The sequence below is a fragment of the Chenopodium album genome, chromosome 8 (assembly GCF_948465745.1).
Source record: "Chenopodium album chromosome 8, dcCheAlbu1.1, whole genome shotgun sequence".
NCBI classification, from domain to species: Eukaryota; Viridiplantae; Streptophyta; class Magnoliopsida; order Caryophyllales; family Amaranthaceae; genus Chenopodium; species Chenopodium album.
In genome coordinates this window covers 10811454-10824608 of record NC_137841.1, presented here as the reverse complement: position 1 = coordinate 10824608, position 13155 = coordinate 10811454, and positions in this window count along the sequence as shown.

Genomic DNA, 13155 nt, shown 5'->3' with positions numbered 1-13155 from the left:
GGGTGGCCTTTGTGAGTGAAATCCCACTCCCAACAGACGTCATCCTCAGACGGTCAGCAACAGATAGGTGCTGCCTTAGTTTCGCACTCATCACGTATTGATTATGGTGTAGATCAATCTCCCCACTGGCCAGACGTCAAGAAGCATGCCAAGGCCATGCTTGACGCCGTCCGCAAGAGGGATAAAGACAACATCCCGGGGATAGAGACATTCAATCTGGAACGCATTCTATCCCTTCTGGCTGAGGTAAGAAACTTGGCAATTTTATTTTTTCAAGTGCTTTACCCAGCCTGCAATACTAATACCACTTGCTTTTTTGCAGGCTATGCTGCGGGTAGACGAGCTCAAGCGTCCTTATTCCCGCAAACGGGAAGAGGTAAAACGGGCCAAGAAGTCCGCCACAGACGCTGATAATATTGCTTTACACTCGACTATCGTAAATGAACTTCAAACTAAAGCAATCATAATGACACAGGCGTCTAGAATCCAGCAGCTGGAGGCGAATCTGAAGACGGCCAACCAGCGAGCGAGTGATGCTGAGACGGCCTAGAAAAAGGCAGAGGAGGCCTAGAAGAAGGCGGACGAGGGCGCCAAGAAAGCTGACGAGGCGCTCAAGAAGGCCCAGGCGGACCTTGGCACACTTTAAGGTGTTTCTGAAGAGAACACCAACCTGAAGACCAAGGTTGAGAGGCTGGAGAAAGAGGCTGCTCAGGCTCGGATAAACTTTGCAGCAAACCTGGAGGCGGAGCAAAACCGCCTAGTTGCTGAAAGTGGTGCTGACAATGACGAACACATGAAGATCGCCTGGGCTGCCTTGTACCCAGGCACGGATTACAGCATCTGGGCACTGGCTCATAGTTACGCTGAGTACGTGGTGTACTTAAGAGATAGAGGCGAGCCTGAGCCTGACTCTTTTGATGCCTGGGTCAACTCCAGCAACGAGCCTCCCGCGCCTCCCGCGTGGCCGACTTTGAAGGTAAGAACCATTTTGAATCCCCGCCCGAGCAGGGGTGGCCTTTGTGAGTGAAATCCCACTCCCAACATACGTCATCCTCAGACGGTCGGCAACAGATAGGTACTGCCTTAGTTTCGCACTCATCACGTATTGATTATGGTGTAGATCAATCTCCCCGCTGGCCAGACTTCAAGAAGCATGCCAAGGCCATGCTTGACGCCGTCTGCAAGAGGGATAAAGACAACATCCCGGGGATAGAGACATTCAATCTGGAACGCATTCTATCCCTTCTGGCTGAGGTAAGAGACTTGGCAATTTTATTTTTTTAAGTGCTTTACCCAGCCTACAATACTAATACCACTTGCTTTTTTGCAGGCTATGCTGCGGGTAGACGAGCTCAAGCGTCCTTATTCCCGCAAACGGGAAGAGGTAAAACGGACCAAGAAGTCCGCCACAGACGCTGATAATATTGCTTTACACTCGACTATCGTAAATGAACTTCAAACTAAAGCAATCATAATAACACAGGCGTCTAGAATCCAGCAGCTGGAGGCGGATCTGAAGACGGCCAACCAGCGAGCGAGTGATGCTGAGACGGCCTAGAAAAAGGCAGAGGAGGCCCAGAAGAAGGCGGACGAGAGCTCCAAGAAAGCTGACGAGGTGCTCAAGAAGGCCCAGGCAGACCTTGGCACACTTTAAGGTGTTTCTGAAGAGAACACCAACTTGAAGGCCAAGGTTGAGAGGCTGGAGAAAGAGGCTTCTCAGGCTCGGATAAACTTTGCAGCAACCCTGGAGGCGGAGCAAAACCGCCTAGTTGCTGAAAGTGATGCTGACAATGACGCACGCATGAAGATTGCCTGGGCTGCCTTGTACCCAGACACGGACTACAACATCTGGGCACTGGCTCATAGTTACGATGACCCAGGCTCGGACTACAACCGCGTTTTTCAACCCGAATGGCATTACCGTATAGCAATATGTACCCCATTGTGTGATGAATGTGGTTTTCTCCATATCTTCCTCAGCCGTTAATACTTGATTGTATCCAGCGTAGCCGTCCATGAACGATAGGAGCGCATGGTTTGCTGTGTTATCGACCAGAATGTCAATGTGAGGTAGAGGGAACCCATCCATCGGGCTTGCCTTATTAAGGTCTCTGTAGTCAACACACATTCCAACCCTTCCATCCTTTTTTGAAACTGGAACCACATTCGCTATCCACTCTAGATACTTGGATACTTTGATGAAACCTGCGGCCAATTGCTTTCTGATTTCTTCTTTGATTTTGAGAGTCATATCCGGTTTCATACGGCATAGCTTTTGTTTGACAGGCTTTATACCTGGAATGAGTGGTATCGTATGCTGAGCTATATCCCTGTCAATTCCTGACATATCTTGGTATGAGCAAGCTAATACATCAACAAATTGACTAAGCAAGTTAATTAGCTCTTTGCGTTCATCTTGACTTAGTGTTAATCCAATTTCTACTTCTTTGATAGTCGTATCATTGGAAATATTAACTATTTTTGTATCTTCAATAATTGTTGTTTTATTTTCGTGTTCTTCCATTGCTTTTATTATTTCTTTGTCATTTTTATCATTAGCAAAGCAATATTGATCAGGGTTAGGGAAATGACACGTATCGTAAGCAAAGGTATTCATTTTATTGAATTCTTTTGTCATTACATCAAGGGGGGCAAGGTCAGCTACGACCTCGCCGAAATTATTTGGGACAGAAAGAGAAGGCTCAACAAGAGACTTGGGATTGGATTCTATAGTAGAAAGAGGGTCGGCCTCAGACCCTAAGGACTTGTCTACAGACTTAGACTCAGACTCGGACTCGGACCCTGACGACTCAGACTCATCAAACATAGGACCTTTGCCTGCGGTTATTTCCAACTTCTCTCTGCTTGGCGTAGTGCTCTTCACTGTCTTGCACCATCCCTTTGAAATATTATCAGCCTAGACGATTAACTCGGAGGGGTCAAAATCCTTGCTTGATATAACAACTTGAATGATCTCGCAATCATCATTGCAAACAGGATTGGATTCATTCTTTTCTAGTAAAAAACGAAGGTTAATGTTCAGATCATCAGATCTTGGACTAGTTGGTTTCTCAGTTGTGAAGAGTTCTTCACCTTCATCGACAAAGTCACAATCAAGGAACATCTCGAACCCTGGCTCATGCCTCCCATCGTGGACGAAAGGCTCAGGGAATTCATAACATGGGAATTCTTCCCCTTCTTTGATATATTGGCCAATGAGGGTAAATGAATATGGATCCATGGCCATTTTCGTCGTGATGATTCGAGCATTATTGCCAGCCTTCATTTTCTGGAGGTCTTGTTTCACATCTTCTTTTGTTGGCTTGAAACCCAAGCTAAAGGTATCTTTCTTGAGTGCACCAGGATGGTCCCAAAGTTAAGCCATTTTATTTTTGAGTCCGAGGGTCATTCCAGGGAAATGCCCTTGCTTCTTCATAATGGCATTAACATTGATATTTGAATAAGGCTCGAAGTCGAGATGACACTTCTCCTCTTCTTCGATCATGAGAACATCATTGAGCGAAAACCCCCAGAGATCTTCATCTTCTTCGTCATGTTCGACATAGATGATGGGAGTATCGATAACTTGAATGCGCATGGGGGCAGCATAAATGGTAATTGGAACCCCTCCAACTATGGCTTTTACTTTTTGGTGCAACGACGATGGGATCGCCTTTAGCTCATGAAGCCAAGGACGTCCTAACACCAGATTGAAAGAAGCCTTAATGTCCACCACCTGAAACTTAGTGCGACGTTCAATGGCTCCAATAGTTATGTTTAGCATGACAGTACCCATGGCTTGACGGCGAGTATTATCATAAGCGCGAATCCATTGAGTAGAGGGAGTCAATTCTTCATTTTTTATGCCCAACTTCTTTCCAGTGCGGAGTGGGCATACATTGATTGCAGAGCCATTATCAACCAGGCTCATAGGATCATTCATCTGCCTACACACCATAGTGAGTTGTAAAGCCTTGTTATGTTGGTCCCCTACCGGGGGGAGATCTTTATCAGAGAAGGAAATCAAGTTGCTAGTACTTTGCAATTCAGTATTGAGAAAGTTGACCAGTCCTTGAGGGGTCATATCATCATCAACTCCTATTTTCACAAGAGCATTCATCACAGCCTTTTGATGCTCATGAGAGGTGGCTAAAAGCTTCCATACATTCATTTCCACCTTGGTCTTTTGTAATTGTTTGACCACATCGTTGTTCACAGGGTCGATGGGATCAACTATTGGTTGTGATTGCGGTGGAGGTGGAGTAGGCTGTTGCAACCGTCCACTTTTGGTGAGAACCTTGACCTCAAGGTCTCCCCAAACATCTTCACTTGTGCCAAGAGACGAACAGGCTATATCTTTGAGATAGACGTCTTCATCGTCACTATCCCAAATTCCATTCACTTCTTCATAGTTCGAGACAAATACAACTTTCGGAAAAGGTTCATTCACAGGTTGAATGAGTATTGACGGATCAAAGGAGACTTCATCTCCCATGATAGCCAAAGCATCAGAAAGAGGACCTGTTTGAATGTTAGGCTTCTTGCCCACTGGAGGGACAGGAAGTTTATTAGCATCAATCAGGTCTTGGATCGCATCCTTCAACCTCTAACACTTCTCAGTATTATGACCCTTGCCCTGATGAAACTTGTAATGAGCATTGGAGTCATAGCTAGCAGTTCAGTTCTCTGGTACAGGTTTTGGAAACGATCCCATTGGCATAATTAGTCCTTGACTATTTAAGCGATCAAAAGCAGCATCATAAGTCATTCCCAAAGGCGTATAAACCCTTCTTTGTCTTTGAAATCTTTGAGGAGGAGCATTAAGGGCCAGCACATCATTGATATTGACATTTTTGGTAGCATTATTGGGCTTGGAAGACAAAGAAGAGGGAGTGTAGTTCTTCTTGTTTTTCCACGTGCCGTTGTTATTATTGTTGCTACCAGCAGTCTTCATCAGTTCATCTTGGATATTGATTCCAATATCGTATACAGATTCGAAGTTACTGAAAGGCAGAAACTTCAAGTGTTGCTTGTACTTATGAGTCAAATTGGCAATAAACAAGTAAACCATCTCTTTTTCCTTGGGAGGATCCACCAAGAGCGCAGCTGTTTCCCTCCACATGCTTAAGTAAGTGGTGAAGCCTTCATACTCTTTCTGTTTGAGAATGGAGAGTTCATGTTCAGAAGTCTTGGCCTGGATGTTACACTTGTAACGATTCATGAAGCTTTTTGCAACATCCTCCTAGGTCGCAACATGTTTGGATTCCAGAGAGTAGAACCATTGTTGACAGGCATGCTCCAAGGAAAGAGGGAACACAGTAGGGAAGAGTGTCACATCTACTCCCTTAAGAGCCATGGTTGCAGAAAAGGCTTTCAGGTGGAAAAGCGGATTATCAGTATGCTTGAACTTGGGAATGTCAGCAGTGGAAAACTTCTCAGGAAGCTTGTCCCTTATGGACGAAGAGGTGACAGGTTTCTCCACAGAAGAAAACTCTTCAGATATCTTACTCATTTGTTCTTTAATCTTGTCCATTGCAGCAGCAGTGACATTGTTCTGATTGTCTTGCTCTACTGTGTTGACTCTAGTGGTGAGTGTTTTCATCATGTTAGACAACATCTCAATTGTTTTGTTGATGTGCTCGATATCTTCCTTAGTAGCCATTGGTTGAATGTAGACCGGAGATGGATCTTGTGGAGATTATTGTGGTGGTTTCCTTGTACGCCTCTTTGATATAAGAGGTTGTTGAGGTATTGACTCGAACCGTAACAATCTACCCCTGCTTCTTGACCAAGTGCTGTGACACCGAAACAAAAATACCTTTAATGACAAAACTTAACCTTAACCCATCCGGAAATAAGAAAAAAAAATTATTTTGAAATTCGCTATATTTATTTATTTTTTTTTTAAAATATGGGAGGATACCATCCGACTTAATGCGAAAAAAATAACCGACACAAAAAAAACGACACAAGACTACCCTAAAATACGGTCATGAAATAATGCACGACTTACTGAAAAAGTGTGTGAACACGACATATGAGTGATTAAGTGAAGGTTATATGGACACGTGTTATGACCGTACAGCTAGACGGGACACAAAACCAGACATACGAATCATATAAGCATGCACGAAGACCAAAAAAAGATGACTGGACAAACCTTCTGGGCACTGTATCCCGGTGCTAACCATCGTGACACGGTACAGAGCACCGTTAGACGGGGTAATGCACTGTGCCACGACATTTCACACCGCGGCGCGACAGACTTGCTGTGACACGGTGCACAATTCCAGGCCTAAATTTGTGTATTTTCCAGATTTTAATCAGTTTTAGGCCTTACTAATTACTTTGTGGAAATAAAAACCTTCGGTCATGGGTTAAACAAAAAGAGAAAACACATGAGGGTTAGCACCAAACAAACCATGTAGCATTTAGTCACGATGATGTAAAAAAAGAGTTTGCAACCTAAGGTCAAGATCTGTGTCCAAATATTGGTCAAGCTTTGTGTGTCAAAAGGGTACCATGGTTAAGAGTTTGGACGCGTTAGCAAGGCAGCCTTCCTTGAGGGTGTATGCGAACGGGCGGCTCTGCGAGTTTGTGATGAAATCGAACTCGACTCCATGGTTTGGGTGGATTTAATAACTCGGATGAACCCTTATTGCCATGAGCGTTTTTGGGTTGATAGAGCTTAAATTCCCCGGGGCTAAGACGCAAGTAGAATACACACGTTTTTTCAGATAAATCGAAGGAAGTTGACTATGAGAAGGGAAAACAAGCCACCAGACTGATTTTAGAACTGTCGGGACACGGCAGATACCACCGTGCCACGGTGCATCCCACCGTCAGACAGTGAACTGCACCATGACACGGCAAATTCTGCCGTGGCACGGCAGTCAGAAGATCTGACTGTTGCCCTGTTTTCCTTCGCAATCAAGTTATTCAATTTTTCCTACTAGACATACCTAAATGCGACATTAAAACGTCTATGCTCATGCAAAAATGCCAAATTAATTGCAGGAATATTTTTCAAGAATATTTCAAGTCTTATCCACTCATCTTAATAAAATATCGATCACTCAAATCGATAAATAACCAAGAATCCTCCCTAGTTGAGTTGGCAAAATGTAGGCGTCGCTCGAAGTGCGCCTACGTTTAAAGCATGTGTGAATATGCTTGGCACTCGTAGGAAGTAGGAATTGACATAATACGATTAGGGACAAATAAAGTAGGCAGCCGCGAACAAGTTTTTAAGGAACTTGTAAACCGTTCACAGATCATAAAAGCCAACCACGATTATGGGACAACGATAGGCAACAACGATTGACCCGTGAAGGTTACACCCCCCATTCATAATCCATGAGATTACTAACTCCATATGGTTTGGAACCACGAAAGGAGGATCGGGGATGATGGTACGAAGTGAGTCATGGAGTCACATTCGCCCGTATTGGCCTCTACTCGATTCTTATAGTGACAAGTGATTCCTGCGATCTCAAAGGCATACAAACAAAGATTCAATTCACTCCAAACTATTATTAAGCTAAATTGTTTTAATATTAATGCAACTCATTATTCTAAAATATTGTGATCACTTGATTTAACAACAAGATTAAAAAGGAACCTAAATCGGTTGTCAAAATTATCTAATTAGGCGTGATTTTCAATTACATATTCCATTTAAACATGCAATATGGTGATCAATAAATATAAATAGAATAAACATTAATACTGGAAGCAATTGAATAATAATTCCAACAATATAAAATCGTTAGGAAAATAATAAAAATAAAAGGAACATAATTCTTACTTTGATTCTGTTTGCTTGCAACTATAAAATTATAAACTAGTTAGTAACTTCAAGGAAATAATAATAAAACAATAATTAAATTAAATTAAATTAAATAGAGTTGATTTGGGGCCAAACCCTCAAACAATTCTACATTTCACGCCTTGGCTTAAGGACGAAACCACGAGTAATGTATGGACTCCTTGGAGTGCTTGAAGAAGGAATTTTCAAAGCAGAAGGGTAAGCTACTGTTTAGGCTAGAGCATAGAAGAGAAAAAAATAGAGAACTAATTTATGCCCCGTACATTAGAAATGAGGGGGTATTTATAGAAAATATGTGCTGAGGGAACACACGGAACCCTAAAGAGATAAAAACCCTAAAAAAGTACACCGCGACACGGCAAAATGCACCGTGACACAGGAAATCCCACTGCCAGACGCGGAACTTTCCCGTGACACGGTGAACTACTGTGTGATGCGGGAAATATTTAGTGAACGGGAAACAAAACGCGTTAAGGGTTTACCCGGAAAAGACACAGAAATCCCCGTGTCACAGCAAGTGCCCCGTGTCACGGGGAGTCCCACCGGCAGACGGGACTGTTTCCCGTGACACGGTGGACAAATATCGCGATGCAGGAGTCTGTAGTCCGTCTAAATTCATTTTTAACCCTAATTTTGTTCAGCATTTTAAGTGCCGATTAATAATTTGGGGCCATTTCTGATTTATTATTATTAATTGGGCTAAAATAAATAATAAATAAAAGGTTTGGGCAAAAATAAATAATAAAAAAATAAAATAAAATAAAAAAGGTTTGAGCTGAATTTTGACCCCTCGAAGCTCATCACTCCAGCAAAAGGACCAATACAAGGATGGTGCAAGACAGTCAAGGTGACTACTCTAAGTGGAAGGAAAATCTCCATAACGACAAGGCAAGGACCGATGTTCGAAGAGTCGTCTGAGTTAGTGTTAGAGTTAGAGTCTTTTCCTGTAGAGTCATCAAATTCCTTAGTTGTAGCACCCCTTTTTCTATCTCTTCCCTTAGGATAATTAACAATCAAGTCCCTGAGGACATCTCTCTTTTTGATGTAATGATTTATGAATTCAATAATATGTCTTATTCCACTTACTCCTCGTGCTTTTCTTTAACCCAAGATGGCGAGCATTGCTTAACTAACAATGAAAATGACAGAGAAATTATTAAAGCAATGGAAACACTTGAAAATAAAACACCGATAATCGAGGAAACTGAGACGGTTGATATCTCAAATGATTCAACCATTAAAAGAGAAGTTAAAATCGGATTAACACTTAATGAACAAGAAAGAACCGATTTAATCAATCTACTTAAAGAATTTATCGATGTATTTGCATGGTCATATGAAGAAATGCCAGGTATTAATAGAGAAATAGTTCAACACACTATACCGCTAATTCCAAGAATGAAACCTGTAAAACAAAAGTTGCGTCGAATGTAACCCGACGTAGCTCTTAAAATAAAAGAATAAGTTCAAAAGCAAATAATTGCAGGTTTTATCAGGGTATCTAAATACCCCGAATGGGTGGCCAACGTTGTCCCAGTTCCGAAAAAGGATGGAAGGGTAAGAATGTGTGTCGACTATAGAGATATAAATAAGGTAAGTCCAAAGGACGACTTCCCTTTACCAGACATCGATATTATGGTAGATAATACAGCGAATCACGCACTTCTCTCGTTCATGGACGAATACGTGGGATACAATCAAATTCTCATGGCAGAAGAAGACATGGAGAAAACAACCTTCATAACACCATGGGGTACTTATTGCTACACGGTAATGTCATTCGGGTTGAAAAACTCGGGTGCTACTGACCAACGAGCAGCGACTGCCTTACTCCATGACATGATGCACAAAGAAGTTGAAGTTTATGTGGACGATATTATTGTAAAATCAAAAGATCGCCCAGGCCATCAAGTAGCCTTGAGAAATTTTTTGAAAGGCTAAGGAAATACAATATGAGGTTTAATCCATTAAAGTGTGCTTTTGGAGTCACCTCAGGCAAGCTCTTGGGTTATGTCATAAGCTCTAGAGGAATAGAGATATACCCAACCAAGATCAAGGCAATCATGTCAATGTCATCGCCTAAAACCAAGAAACAAATTCGAGGATTTATTGGCCGGTTGCAATACATAAGTAGGTTTATATCCAAATTAACAACAATATGTGAACCAATATTGAAGAAGCTTAAAAAGATTTTACAAGTAATATGGGACGATGAGTGTCAAAAAGCCTTTGAAAAGATCAAAGCCTATCTCTCTAATCCTCCCGTATTAGTACCTGCACTTCCAGGAATACCTCTTAAGTTGTACCTAACGGTCACCAAGGAAACAATGGGAGCCATGCTTGCACAAGAAGTAGAAGGTAAAGAAAACGCAATCTACTATCTAAGTAAAAAGATGCTCGAGTATGAAGTACGATATACACCACTTGAGAAATTGTGCCTCGAATTGGTGTGGGCCACAACTAAGTTAAGACATTACATGCTCAACCATACTGTCTTTGTAGTTTCCCGAATGGATCCACTCAAGTATTTTTTCGAGAAATCTACACTCAATGGGCGCATATCAAGATGGATAGTCAACATAGCCCAGTTCGATGTAAGATTCATGCCTCAAAAGCTGATGTGAATTATTGATCCGAAAATCAACAAAACACAAGGGATATGTTTAAGTCTAATTCTATACAGGAAATCCACCAAGAATTAAACAAAAATTAAGATTAATCAATTAAGAATCCACCTAATTAATCAATCCAAACGAATGTTTTATCTAAAACAAGCAAAACAGCAATTGATCACAATCAACAAAACTTAAGTGTTTAAACTTAAAACAGTGTATATTAATCTCTCTATAATTCGTGTGTTTTACAGCCCTATTTATAGACTTAGTTTACCTAGGAAGATTAGGACAAGTTTCTAATTCAATCCTAATTAAAATAGAATTCTAACTTGCTTGAAGAGCAAGCACCTTGGAGCACAAGCATACGCCAATCTCCTTGGAGAACAAGCACACGCCTAAACTGATTTATTTTGCTAACTAACTGATTTTAAAAGCAAATAAATAAAGATTAAAGATCCTAATTCTTGAACCAAGAAAAACCCTTTCAAGTGAAAGGTAAAAACTTGTAATTAAAATCTAAGTAAAGAAAATTCAAGAAAGTTCAAGAAAGTGAACTAGACTCCAAGAAAAGCCACTAAGCAAACCGTGGCTTTGCTTTGATATCCAAGAAAGTGTCCATGCAATGCTTGGCTTGAATCAATGTTTAGGGACAAGCTATCTTGATGCATGATAAGCAAATCTTCGAAGTTCTCCATGCTTAGACTTGCATCATCCTCCTCTTCTTCGAAAGAATTTGTCCTCAAATCTCGAAGTTCTTCATCAGGAATATACTTAGCCAAATCGCTAACATTGAATGTAGCACTAACTCCATATTCTCCCGGAAGTTCTAACTTATAAGCATTGTCATTGATCTTCTCAACAATCTTGAAAGGACCTTCACTTCTAGGCATCAACTTATTCTTGCGTTTTCCTGGAAATCTTTCCTTTCTCAAATGTAACCATACCAAGTCTCCAACATTGTAACTTTGTTGCCTTCTATGCTTGTTTGCTCTAGCTTTGTACATGTCATTTACTTTCTCTATTCTTGTTCAAACTTGAGCATGTAATTTCAGCATACTCTTCAACTTAGACTCGGCATCTTTGTGAATTAATTCACCCTTAGGCAATGGAACAAGATCAATTGGAAGTTTCAGATTGACTCCATAAACTACCTTAAAAGGACTATGTTTGGTAGCATATGTAGGTGATCTATTATAAGCAAACTCCGCATGAGCTAACTTGATGTCCCAATCCTTTTGTGTCTTACTCACTTACCCACGCAATAGCGCACCAAGAGTAAGATTAGTAACCTCGGTTTGTCCATCAATTTGTGGATGGTACGATATACTAAAGAGCAATTTAGTTCCCACAAGCTTCCATAGAGACTTCCAAAAGAAACTCATGAACTTTGTATCTCGATCACTCACAATAGTTTTCGGAATTCCATGCAATCTAACAATCTCTTTGAAGTATAATTCCGCCACTTTCATAGCACATCCACTTTGTGACAAGGAACAAAGTGAGCCATCTTAGAAAACCTATCCACAACAACCATAATAGAGTCTTTCCCCCGTTGTGTTCTCGGCAATCCCACAATAAAATCCATAGAAATATCTTCCCAAGGTGAGTCTGGAACAGGTAAAGGAGTATACAAGCCTTGATGAAAAGTAGCCTTCACTTTTTGACAAGTTGCACACCTAGAAATAACTAGTTGCACATCCGTGAGCATCTTAGGCCAATAGAAGTGTTCTTGTAACATACTCAAGGTCCTTGTAATGCCAAAGTGACCAGCAATTCCTCCCCCATGAGCTTCTCTAACAACTAGCTCTCTAATAGAACACTTAGGAAGACAAAGTCGATTTCCCTTGAAAAGAAAACCATCTTGCAGCAAATAAGAACCCACGGCTCCTTTAGAACACTCTTCAATCAATGTAGAAAAATCATCATCACCTTTGTAGTATTCTTTGATCAATTCAAAACCAAGTAGCTTGCTATTTAGAATTCCAATCAAAGTGTATCTTCTAGATAATGCATCAGCCACAACATTCGATTTCCCTTCTTTGTACCTTGAAGAAAAATTAAATGATTGTAAAAATTCAACCCACGTAGCATGTCTAGGATTGAGCTTTTGTTGTCCATGTATGTACTTCAATGCTTCATGATCAGAATGCAACACAAAGTGATTAGGTTGGAGATAATGACTCCAATGATCTAAAGCTCTAACAATGGCATAGAACTCTTTATCATAAGTAGAATAGTTCAATCGAGCTCCTCCCAATTTCTCACTGAAATATGCAATAGGCCTCTTCTTTTGGAGTAAAACTGCTCCAATTCCAACTCCACTAGCATCGGTTTCAACTTCAAAAGGACTTGAGAAATCTGGTAACGCAAGTATAGGTGCTTCACATAGATTCTTTTTAACCAACTCAAACGCACTTTGAGCTTCTTTAGTCCATTCGAATTTACCCTTGTCCTTCTTCAAACATTCAGTCATAGGGGCCACAATACTTGAGAAATTCTTGACAAATCTTCTATAGAATGAAGCTAGACCATGAAAAGACCTTACTTCACACATATTAGTAGGAATAGGCCAAGTTTTAATAGCCTCTACTTTCGAATGATCAACTGAAACTCCATCTTTTGATACAACATAACCAAGAAAAGTAACACTAGGCACTAAGAAGTAGCATTTTTCAAGCTTAGCATAGAGTTTCTTCTCTCTTAACACTTCAA